Below are 11084 nucleotides of genomic sequence, written 5' to 3' on the forward strand. Positions count from 1 at the left end.
ATATGATTTTCACCTTGAATATTAATGTAACATATACCAATATTTTTTAAGGAGTGTACCTCTGTTTTGCCGCTTGGATCTCGCCTATTTGCGCGCTTGTGTGTGTGTGTGTGTGTGTGTGTGTGTTTAAATAAAAGGAAATAAAATACATAGACTTGGGTTTATGCTAAAGCTATTCAGGTCATTTATTTATTTATTTATTTATTTAGTGGCTCACTCTAGCACCCAGGCTGGAGTGCAGTGGCACAACCTCGGCTCACTGCAATATCTGCCTCCCGAATTCAAGTGATTCTTATGCCTCAGCCTCCTGAGTAGCTGGGATTACAGGCACATGCCACCCATGCCTGGCTAATTTTCATATATATATATATATATATATATATATATATATATATATATATATTTTTTTTTAGTAGAGACGGGGTTTCACCATGCTGGCCAGGCTAGTCTTGAACTCCTGACCTCAGGTGATCCACCCACCTTGGCCTCCCAAAGTGCTAGGATTACAGGCATGAACCACGGCACCCAGCCCACATTTTAAATTTAAACTAAAATGAGATTGGGATGATGTCTGAAGCCTGAAGAACCACTGATTCATTTTTTTTCATTCAACAAACAATTTTGAAGCAATTAGGATGCACCAAGAACGAGTCTCTGGGGACTTTGAAGGCTGAATATTTGCTAATTATTTTATTTAACAAGCTTTTTTTTTTTTCTCAAGAAATTATGATGTACCCGGAACTGTACAAGTCCCTGGAGATATGGAGGAGATCTCAAGGATCTCCTATTGCACAGGGAGAAAATGAGACATAAACAGATTTATCCCACAGTATGATAAACACAATAATAGAAGGATGCATGTGGAGATACACATAGGGGCCCCCAGCTCACCTTTGGCCAGGGGCAGTTGGCATCTGTGAAGACTTTGCACAGGAGATGATGCCTGAGTTGAAGCATAAAAGATAAATATGAACTAACTGGGCAAAGAGGAATACAGGTATAAATATTGCATCAAAGCAAATGGCCAAAAGTAAACAAACAAAACAGCATTTGTTCATTCAACAAATATTTATTGAGTGCTTCCTATGTCACAGACATAGCATTTGGCATAAGGTTCTGATAAATAAAAATAGACATAGTCCCTGCTCTCTTGAATAGCTTTCAGAAGTAGGGTAAGAGATATTTATAAAATCTTATTTGAGACCTTTTTTCCAAGTATTCATTAACCTCCAAACACATTCTTATAGTCTGAATATTATTACATTACTAAAACAAAAATCGGTGTCTAATACATAGCTATAATTTCAGAGGCAATTTTCCAACATTTTTAGTGGGAAGTCTCAGAAATTCATTTACAGTTTGATGTTTCCATCTTGGACTACAGTTTCTCTTTTTTTGAGACGAGGTCTCACTCTGTCGCCGAGGCTTAGGTGCAGTGGTATGATCATAGCTCACTGCAACCTTGAACTCCTGGACTCAAGTGATCCTTCCCCCTCAGCCTACAGAGTGGCTTGGACTAGAGGCATGTGCCACCAGGCCTGGCTAATTTTTTAAATTTTTATTTGTTAGAGATGGAGGTCTCACTATGTTGCCCAGGCTGGTCCTGAACTCCTGGCCTCTAGTGATCCTCCAATCTCTGTCACTCAAAGTTCTGGGATTACAGGCATGAGCCACTGTGCCTGGCAACTTAGACTACAGTTTCTGAATGAAACTGTTTCATAAGTGATGGTTAGGTTTACCCTCCAGCACTCAAAGCCTATTTAACCCATAATATACATGAGGTATTAATAGTTCTATTTCAAATACACTGAATCACTTATTATGTCTTATCTATGAAAAAATGCTAGGCTTTGGGGATACATGTTTGCAAAAGATGACACAGCCCTGGGTCTCATAGAAGTTACAATTTAGTAGAACAGACAAATAATTAAACAACCACACAAATGAATGTATGATGATGATCTGAGACGATGGCTATAAAATGAAGGGACCAGTGGAGACATAATGAAGCACCACAGCCTATCCTTTGGGTCTGGAAAGACCAACGTGGCAACGAGGCAAAGGAGCAGAGGAAGAACATTCTGGATAAGGTGTTAAAGGAACTGGGACAAGATCAGTGTGGGTGGTGTAGGGCAAGAGAGGAAGATGGTGGCATGAGAAAGGCCATGTCAAGACTATACTTTGCCTAGTGAGCCATGCCATTTCTTTCTAATAGCAAAGAGAAGTCCCTGGGAGACTAAAAGCAGTGCAGTTAGTATCATGATAGATTTACATATTACAATGGTTCATCCTACCTACACTGTGAAAAAAAGATGCTACAGAGTCCATGTGACAAAAAGATGCTACAGAGTCCAGTTGGATACAAGGCATCCAGTTAGAAGGTTTCCGCACTGATGCAGGAGAGGTGACAGTGGCTCACACCAGAGTGGCAGTAGTAGAGATGTAATAAAAGATTAATGAGCTAGAAAGCTACTTATGTGATAGGACCTGGTTAGAGATTACCGAGAGGGTTGAGAGAAAGGAGTTGTCTAGAATGACTATACATTTTCAGGGCTACTTAGGGAGTAGAACTGATTGAATGTTAGGGGTGAGGGAGAAAAATGAATAGGCAGTATCCAGATAGATATACAGCTTGAACAATAGGATGGATGGTGATATAGCCACTAACATCAACTGAGACACAGCAGGAGGCTTAGGAAGAAAGGTGATGAGTTGCATTTTGGACTTGCTGCATTTAGATACGTTGGGTATTCCCTAGGTAAGAGGCTAGCATATGATTACAGGATAGCACTTGATACTTGAAGACTAGAGAAGAGACGTAGGTATGGGGAGTCATCATTTTGCAGGTTACACATGCCCCATCAGCGGGGTTGAGATGGGACTGTGGGGAAGCACGACTGTTAAGAAAATAAGGTTGCAGGTCTCACTACCTCTTGCATTAATTAATGCAGAGTCCAATTAATGAAAGTCCAAATTAACAAAAGAGTGCAACCTCTTTTCAGTAACATGTTTATACAGTTCTCAGTAATTTATACCTTGTCCATGCAATCTCCCTAGGTTTAACTGCTGGCTTTCCTCCAGGAAAGCAAAGTGACTGAGAATCAGATCCACTAGTCACCATTTTACTCCAATATAGTGAGATCATGTACTGAGTGAAGAAAAGCAGAATTATTTTCACACTTCAGCCTCTTTTGCAATCTTACTGTTCCTGTCTGAGAACTGGTCTTTCACCATTCTTTCTACTACTGCGACATACCAACGTGTATGGAACAGTACACCCAAGCCAGGCTCATTGTTTACCACTTTCAGGAAACTATTTGCAAACCCGAGATGGGATTAGAACACTCATTATAGCTAACATTTATTTTTTTCATTATTAAACTTTATTGGATATCAACAAAACGAAAAATTAGATTTGGTACAAATCTCGAGAAACTTTTATTTCAAGCCTTGTTAAAGACATGTCTAAAATAATTTGGTTCACTTTCCTGCTTTCCTGAAAACCACTACATAAAATATTGGCTACACCTTGAGGTATTCAGAAGGTTCTATTCATTAGAACTCTTGGTTGCAAGTGACAGAAACCTACCTGAACAATAAGCTGCTTTCTTTCCACTTGAGTTGCTTTCCCCCTATGTCCAAGTAGCAAGAACATGGAATAATTCTCATTGGCCTTGTATCGCACCAAGGTGCCTTTTTGCCCAATCACCTTGGTGAGGAGATGAGATATTGCCTTGGATCACGCCTGGGCCATCTGCCCAACTTGTGGTCAGAAGAAAAGATCTGCTACCAGAATAAAGAAGATGGCAAATCTAACAAGACAGACTAAATATAGTCACTACAACACAATTCACACGATGACAACGAGAATCCAGTACTTTGGGTAGCATGAAAAAAAGAAGTGACAATACCTCAGAGTCATCACTTTGAATGATGATTGTCATTGGAGACAACCATCTTAATAAGATTGGGGTGAGATAAAAAAAGTCACTGTACATTCTTAGAATTTTTAAGGTTTTAAAGTCATCTTTGTAGTAAATTATTAATCTCTGGAAACTAAAATATGAAAATCATTTTCAGTTACCTTTTGATCTAAAAATTACCATTTTTAGTTTAGGTTTTACTACATATAATCCAAGTATAATGAAGGATAATTTAGGTCAATAATTTTTAATTTGATAATTGAGCTAATATTTTCATGATCCATTAGTCATGGACTCATATGGTAATTTCCTCATGAGATTCTGTTTTAAAAAACAATGTCAGCCAGGTGAGGTGGCAAGTGCCTGTAGTCCCTGCTACTCAGGAGGCTGAAGTGGGAGGATGGCTTGAGGTCAGGTGTTTGAGGCTGTAGTGCACTATGATTGTATCTGTGAATAGCCACTGCACTCCAGCCTAGGCAACATAGCAACACTTGTCTCTAAAAGAGCAAACAAACAAAAACTGCCCCCCCAAACAAAACAAAAAACAATGTCAGTATGATATCTTGTGAACATTAATTATAGATTTGAGTAAAGAGGAAGCTGTATCTAGCCATGGTTCCTGGGAGAACTGAAAGCTAATAATAAATACTCAATGTAGCCTGATTCTTTTTACCACTCTTTCTTCAAAAACTTAACAAAAATTAATTACAAGGATGACAAAGCCGCTTTTCAAATATGATAAAAACAGAGAATACTGTTTTTAAGAGTCACTCACTGAAATATGACCAAGAAACTAATAATTTCCAGAATATATTTCAACAGCAAAATTTGCAGTTTATGTGTATTTTGTTCCCCTGTCATGGTTCACCAACAGTTCATAATGTACAATTAATAGTAATTTTATTGTCCATAATACATCATCATTTTTATATGAAATTAGTCAAGGACAGTTGTTTTACTCAGAAACATCATGTGAGTCTTAAGTAAAGCAAATTTCAGGTGAATAAGACATTCAATCTTCCTTTTAAAATTCTTCTGCCAAATTTCAAATAGGCTTTAATGTTTCAGAGGTCTTGGCATTTGAAGGTTGTCATCTAGTTAACATTTTTTAAACCCGACTTGATATTTTGAACCTTTTTGAAAATGATTTTGTGTAAATTTCTCTGGAATTTCAACTGCAAGGATAATCTTCTAATCTGGCTTTTGTAGCCGATATGACTCAATCTCATGAAGACTAAATGATTTTATGACTGCAAGTTCAGTACCCTTTTTAATGCAAATAATATTCTCTGTGTTTGTGCTAATTTGATATGTCACAAGTGCAGAAAGCATTGATTACATAGCTGTACAAAGACAGAGATATTTGAAACCTCCTTAGAGTTTTATAAGCCTTTTTAAAAGCTTGTAAAACTTGGGATATTAACAAATGGAGAAAGTGGGACATGGATATTAGATAGAACTAGATTGGAAAACACCTTGCCATTCTGACATTTATTCATGTGCTACCTTGGGTAAGCCCCTTAACATTTCTGAGCCTTAGTTTTCTTGTTTTTAAGTGCAGATAATAATTATCTAGTTCAGAGGATTGTTTAAGGGCTAAAGAATATGACATATGGAAAAGTTGGCATGTAGCCACTCAATAAATAGCTGCTGTTATTATTTGGTTCTGTTAAATGGAATAAACCTCAGCTTTGAATGTTTAATCTTGAATAAGAAGGTTGAGGACCTAAACTTACTTTTTAAGCTTGTACCAGGGCCAAATCTTATGCCCAAGGTGGCTTTACTCAAACTTGCCAATAGATGTAAATAATCATTCTCACCATCTTCAAAAGTATCCACTGACCCTAAGTACAGTGTCACAAAAGTGCAAACTGACTACATTCTACAGCTCTGAATTCATCAGAACCCAATTATATCCTGAATGTTGGCCATTAAGGTTGTTGATCATACAACAGGAAAGCCTGACAAGTACCTGCCTCAGTTTACACCTGAAACAGAATACTGGGCTTCATCTGTACAGCAAGAATTTCAATTTTTGAATTCACAGATGCTGGAATCCCACTCTGATATTTCAATTCAATGAGTCAAAGTTGCAGCTGTAAAAAGCTCCTCAGGTCACCCAAATTCTGTTTTTTAATGTGTTTGTCTGTTACCATACTGTTCACAGTTTTTCCATGTCAGTAAATATCTGTCTACAACATAACTTTAAATGGTTTCATAATATAGGCATGCTGCTGGACTTTGTTTCAAACTTGCAAGATAGACATCATATATGTTAATACTCTTGCTATTTATAAAGTGACAGTGACTTGAGTCCTGAATCTTACAGCCCAAGCCCAGCCACATCGTTTTGTGGAAAGGTGTGCTTACCAGCATCATTGGCTTTGGTGTCAGCCTGAACTCACGCCCCATCTTTGGACAAGTCAGTTAGCAATGCCCGTCCCTGTTTCTACCTCTGTTAAACGAGGGTGATCATAATACCACCTCCTAAGGTTTCGAGAATGACTGGATCTGAATATGTCAAGTGCTCAGCAGAATGCCTATCACATAGAAAACACTCAATAAACCTTAATGATTGAGGAAAAACTAGGCAGCCTCTGACATCCAGGAGCTGGCCCGGCATGAACAGCTGGGCCTGGCTATTCTCATATTGATCATAAACAGTGTCATAGAATATCAGGTGAAACCACTTAGGGACCATGATGGATCATGACAAGAAGAAGACCACTCCAACCATGCCTGAACACAGGCAAAACACAACTACTGTCCAAACCACAAAATCCAAAACAGTCCCTTCTCCTGGCTAATATGAGTGACAGCCACTTCTTTACCAATCACAGCTTCAACTGCAATCTGGTCTTTCCTCCTCCTAGGTAAGATGTAATCAAATACCCAATCCTAAAATCCCCTCTTCATGACATCATCAAATGCAGAGGAAAACCTTACTTCCTTAACTCCTTCACAAGGAGAAGGGCTTCAAGCCACCAAATCATGGAACACAAACTCAAGTCTTCCAATAAGCCTTTTCTAACTCCCTCACTGAGGCTCCCCACAACTTCCCAAGGCGCGCCTTCTCCCTGGCTGAAATAAACAATATACAACTTGTTCAATGCAAGTTCAACAAGTGTGTTCCTAGTGGTCTTTGGCTGGAGGGCACTGATGGCAGTATTCTGGAACGCTTTCTTCATAATATAACCACAAGGTAGGTAGCTTGGTTTTTCCCTTGGAACTACATCCCTATAACATCTGAAGAATTACGAGTGGAAACCGAGAAGCAGTGAAAGTCAACTCCACTTGACCTGAGAAGCACCAACAAGGATTAAGGATTAAGAAGCATTGCAACTTTTGTAAAAGGATCACTATAACTTTTATCAGAATATCCATTAACCACAAAATCACTCTTAGGATGTAGGTCTGCATATCACCTAAGACCAAAAGAAGAAAAAAAATCTAATTGTAAGGTCATCCAGTTCTAAGGTCAAAGTTGTAAGATGATAGATTGTTCTTAACTTTATAAATGGGTTGTTCCAGAAATTCATTTAAAGTTTGTTTCTAACCTAAAAGAGACATTCTAGTTGAAACCATATCATAAATGGTAACTAGGTTTATCCTTCATTCCCAAAGCCTACTGAATACTGAATACATGTGAAACAATATTTTAAATGCAACATCAATTATGTCTACATGTCCACGGAAAAATGCATTCTCACCATCAGAGGTCTGTCTCATCAGTATCACCAAAATTAGCAATAGACAACATATCAGATGCCAATAACCCAACTCTACAACTGCAGGAGGGGCGTGATCAGGATGCCTTTGCTGCATGTAGGTTTATTATGTCACAGAGCAAGAAGTTTGGCGTTAGGCATCAGGATTAGTTAATTTAGTGCGTCAGGGGCTCAACAGCTCCCCAGTGACCCAGGTGAGCGAGTGCTAGCCTTGGGCTCTCATCCTCAGAGCCTCAGTGATGGCCAGCTCCGTGGTGCCAAGGTGGCTACAGCACTGACACCCTCCCCAACCCCGCATTCTGATGCAGACGATAACACCCAGTGAGGAAAAGGAGACTTTATGCCAGATGTATTTCTTTTGGGGGGAGGCAGGTGGAAAATATTTTCCAGAAGTACTCACAGTTCCCCATTTTAACTCGCTATGAGAATTTCTCATTGGCCAGGCGTGTATCACATGACCATACTTAAACCAATCACTGTAAGAGGAAGGGGATTGCCGGGATTGGTTTAGACCAGTAGTTCTCAGCCCCGCCTGCACAGTGGAATCACCTGGGAACTTTGGAAACAAAATTCCAACTCCTGGCAACAGTATTTTAACAAGTTTTCAAAGTTCCCCAGCTGTTCCAAATGTATACCCAGAAGTGAGTCCTACCGTATTAGCCCGATCAAGTTTCACTCCAGCCCTGGTGGGAGATCTGCTCTAACAATGTGGGATGGCAAACACCTGAACAAAATTGGGCCTCTGCCAGCGGGGCGGCGGGCGACGCAACTAACTGGATCCTGCACTGCACTCACCTTGCTAAGAGAAGTAATTCCTGTAGGTGACCTATAATGAGAAATCAAAAAGATTTGTTATAAGATTTAATGGTTATCTTAATCCCGACAAAAACAAGACCATTCTATAATCATGCCCGAATACAGACGAAACTACTGTCCAAACCTCAAAAACTGGAAAATGAGGAAAACACCTAAGTTGCAATTCAAGAGTGCCTTCCTCTCTGGAGCTTTTTCAGACACCCTCCCTCCTCCTAGAGAGAAGTAAGCTCTTCTGTCTCCTCTATTCCACACCAGCTTTATCAGGGTATGCACATAAAGCTTGAACTTGATTGCTTGCTGCTCCGCCCTCCTGAAATGTGCCCTCTGGGAAGACAGGGATAATGTATGTATTCTACTTTGTGTGTCTAGCAACTAGCACACAGGAGGTCCAATAAATATTTGTTGAATGAATGAATGAATGAATGGGGGACACGGAGAAACAGATAAGAAATGCCTAATGTCAAGAGCAAATATTTACCCAGCCCTTATATGTCAGGCACTACACAAAGCCATGTACACTGAATTGACTCATTGACTCCTAAAAAACCCTATGAAGTAGCAGCCACTATTTCCTTCATTTTAAACATGAACAAAGTGCATTACAAAGAGACTAACCAGTTGTCCATGGTCACAAGCTAGAAAGTGACAAGCATGGGACTGGGTCCTGGAGAGTGGTTTGCAGAGCTGGCCATGTTCTTAACCTTTACATCCGAGAGGAAAAATGATGTCCTGCATTAAGGGTGGAGCCCTCTCTAGTGGATCCTAATCTGGAGGAGGACTGTAAGGGGTGCTGCCATTGGCAGGCTTTTTAACTTTTAGGTTCCTGAAGGCTTTTGCATTCTTGGACTTTTTAGAGGGACGGGGAAAGAGGAATTCCTCAATGACATAAGAAGGGGTGGAAATGGGGAGAAACAAAGGAAAGCATCTAAAATCCTATCCCTGAAAGGGTAGAGTCTGCAGCAGAACTCTCTCCAATCATGGGCAGGAAAAATAAAAAGGTGAATACTTCAGTTATGGTTTACACAGGACGTGCAATTACATGTGCTTCCAAGCCGCCCCTGCCATTTGTGGGGAACACCACCATCTACTGTTCTCATCTCTGATAAACCACAACCTGGAGAGGAATCATGGTTCCAGTTCTAGTTTCTGCACCGTATTACCCCAAAGGCCATTTGACCATCTTCCCCCAACCTTTAACTCCTCTGTATAGCCTTATTCTGGCGGATGCAGCTATTACTCACCCAATTCCTTGGGCCAGAAAACCTGGAAGTCTCTCAAGATTCCTCCTTCCCTCTCCTTCACATCCAATTGGCCACTGAGTTTTGTGGGTTCTATTTCCTAAATCAATCTGTTCATTCATTCCATATTATGTGCCACGAATATGCCGTGATGAATTGGACAAGACCCCTACCCCCAGCTTCAAAGAGCTTACTGTCTTAATGAGGTCATTTTGCAAATGAACAACCCATTCTATAGCACAGTGGTACATGCAAGAAAGGGGTTAAGCAGAGTCCTGGGAGGGAACACCTCAGGGCTTTATGATTCATCTTGGGAAGCCTGAGGGCTTTTCTGTTGGCATGCCCACGCTGAAATGTGAAGGATGTATACCAGGAACCTGGTGAAGGAAGCGTGCGGAGGGGAAGCAAATGCAACTTTCTGGAGGCTAGAACAGAGAAGGGGAAGTTCACCAGGTCCGCAGAGATTAGCCTGGAAGCTGGTCTCCAGCCCGGTCCTAATCCAGTAATTACACTGCCCAATGGCTTTCCAAAACTCAAAAGAAAAAGCCCAGCACCGTCCTTCCTGTCCCTGGAAGTTTGTCCTTCAAGTCTCCCATCACTTGTCATTCGCTCATCAAGTATTTACTTAACATCCACTCTGTGCAGGTACCATATTGATAGCAGCCTCAAGGGTGCTTCTATTTAGGGAATTTTTAGTCTATTGGAGCAGAGCAGATAGACCGTGGGGGGCATTCCGGGGATGCTGGGGGCTGTCAGGCCACGCTAGAAGCTGACACTGAAGACGTCAGCTACTCTTTAAGGACCCATCTGCCTCGCTGCCCACTGCTCACCCAGTCACTGGGGGCTCCAGGCCTGCCACCGGCTTGTCCTCTGAAGGGATAAGCAAGTGTTCTATTCACAGCCCGGAGTGCCCTTCTGCCCTCGCCCGAGGCCACTGCCCGCCTGGGGCCAGCTCCAGCGCTGCGTTCTCCAAGCGTGGCCACACTCATCGGCGCGCTGCTCTGCCAAGGGGGCTGACGCGGCGCGCACGGCCAGGGAGCTCTTGGGGGCAGACGCCGTCCAGCCTCCCGGCCGCCGGGTGCCTACTCCAGACCGGCTCTCTCTCTCCCTAGGCGCCTCCCACGCCCGGGCCGGAGAGCAGGCGCTCGGGGCGACGGACGACCCTGCGCGCACGTGGGCGCAGCCTGGAGGCCGCGGGGACCCTCTCCCATGGGGGCGACGGGAGACGTCCTGCCGGTAGACCTTGGCCAGGGGGTCGCGCTCCCCGCCCGCACCCCTCCCGGAGCCCCGGCGGGGACGTGCGGGGACGCGCCCGGGCGGGAGCGCGCGCGCCAGGCGCCTCCGAGGTCCCGGCAGCGGCTCGGGGCGGGCGGAGGAGG

General features: G+C 42.2%; 1 long non-coding RNA gene across 1 annotated transcript; it reads right to left on the reverse strand.

Moving 5' to 3' along the window:
• Positions 1-890: 890 nt before the first annotated feature.
• LOC134757918 (uncharacterized) lies at positions 891-11063 on the reverse strand. Its single transcript, XR_010132524.1, has 3 exons — positions 10536-11063; positions 8447-8477; positions 891-943 (listed from the first exon to the last, which is right to left on the reverse strand). It is a non-coding gene; the product is annotated as an uncharacterized lncRNA (long non-coding RNA).
• Positions 11064-11084: the final 21 nt, after the last annotated feature.

Source organism: Gorilla gorilla, chromosome X, assembly GCF_029281585.2.
Source record: "Gorilla gorilla gorilla isolate KB3781 chromosome X, NHGRI_mGorGor1-v2.1_pri, whole genome shotgun sequence".
In the NCBI taxonomy this organism is placed as follows: Eukaryota; Metazoa; Chordata; class Mammalia; order Primates; family Hominidae; genus Gorilla; species Gorilla gorilla.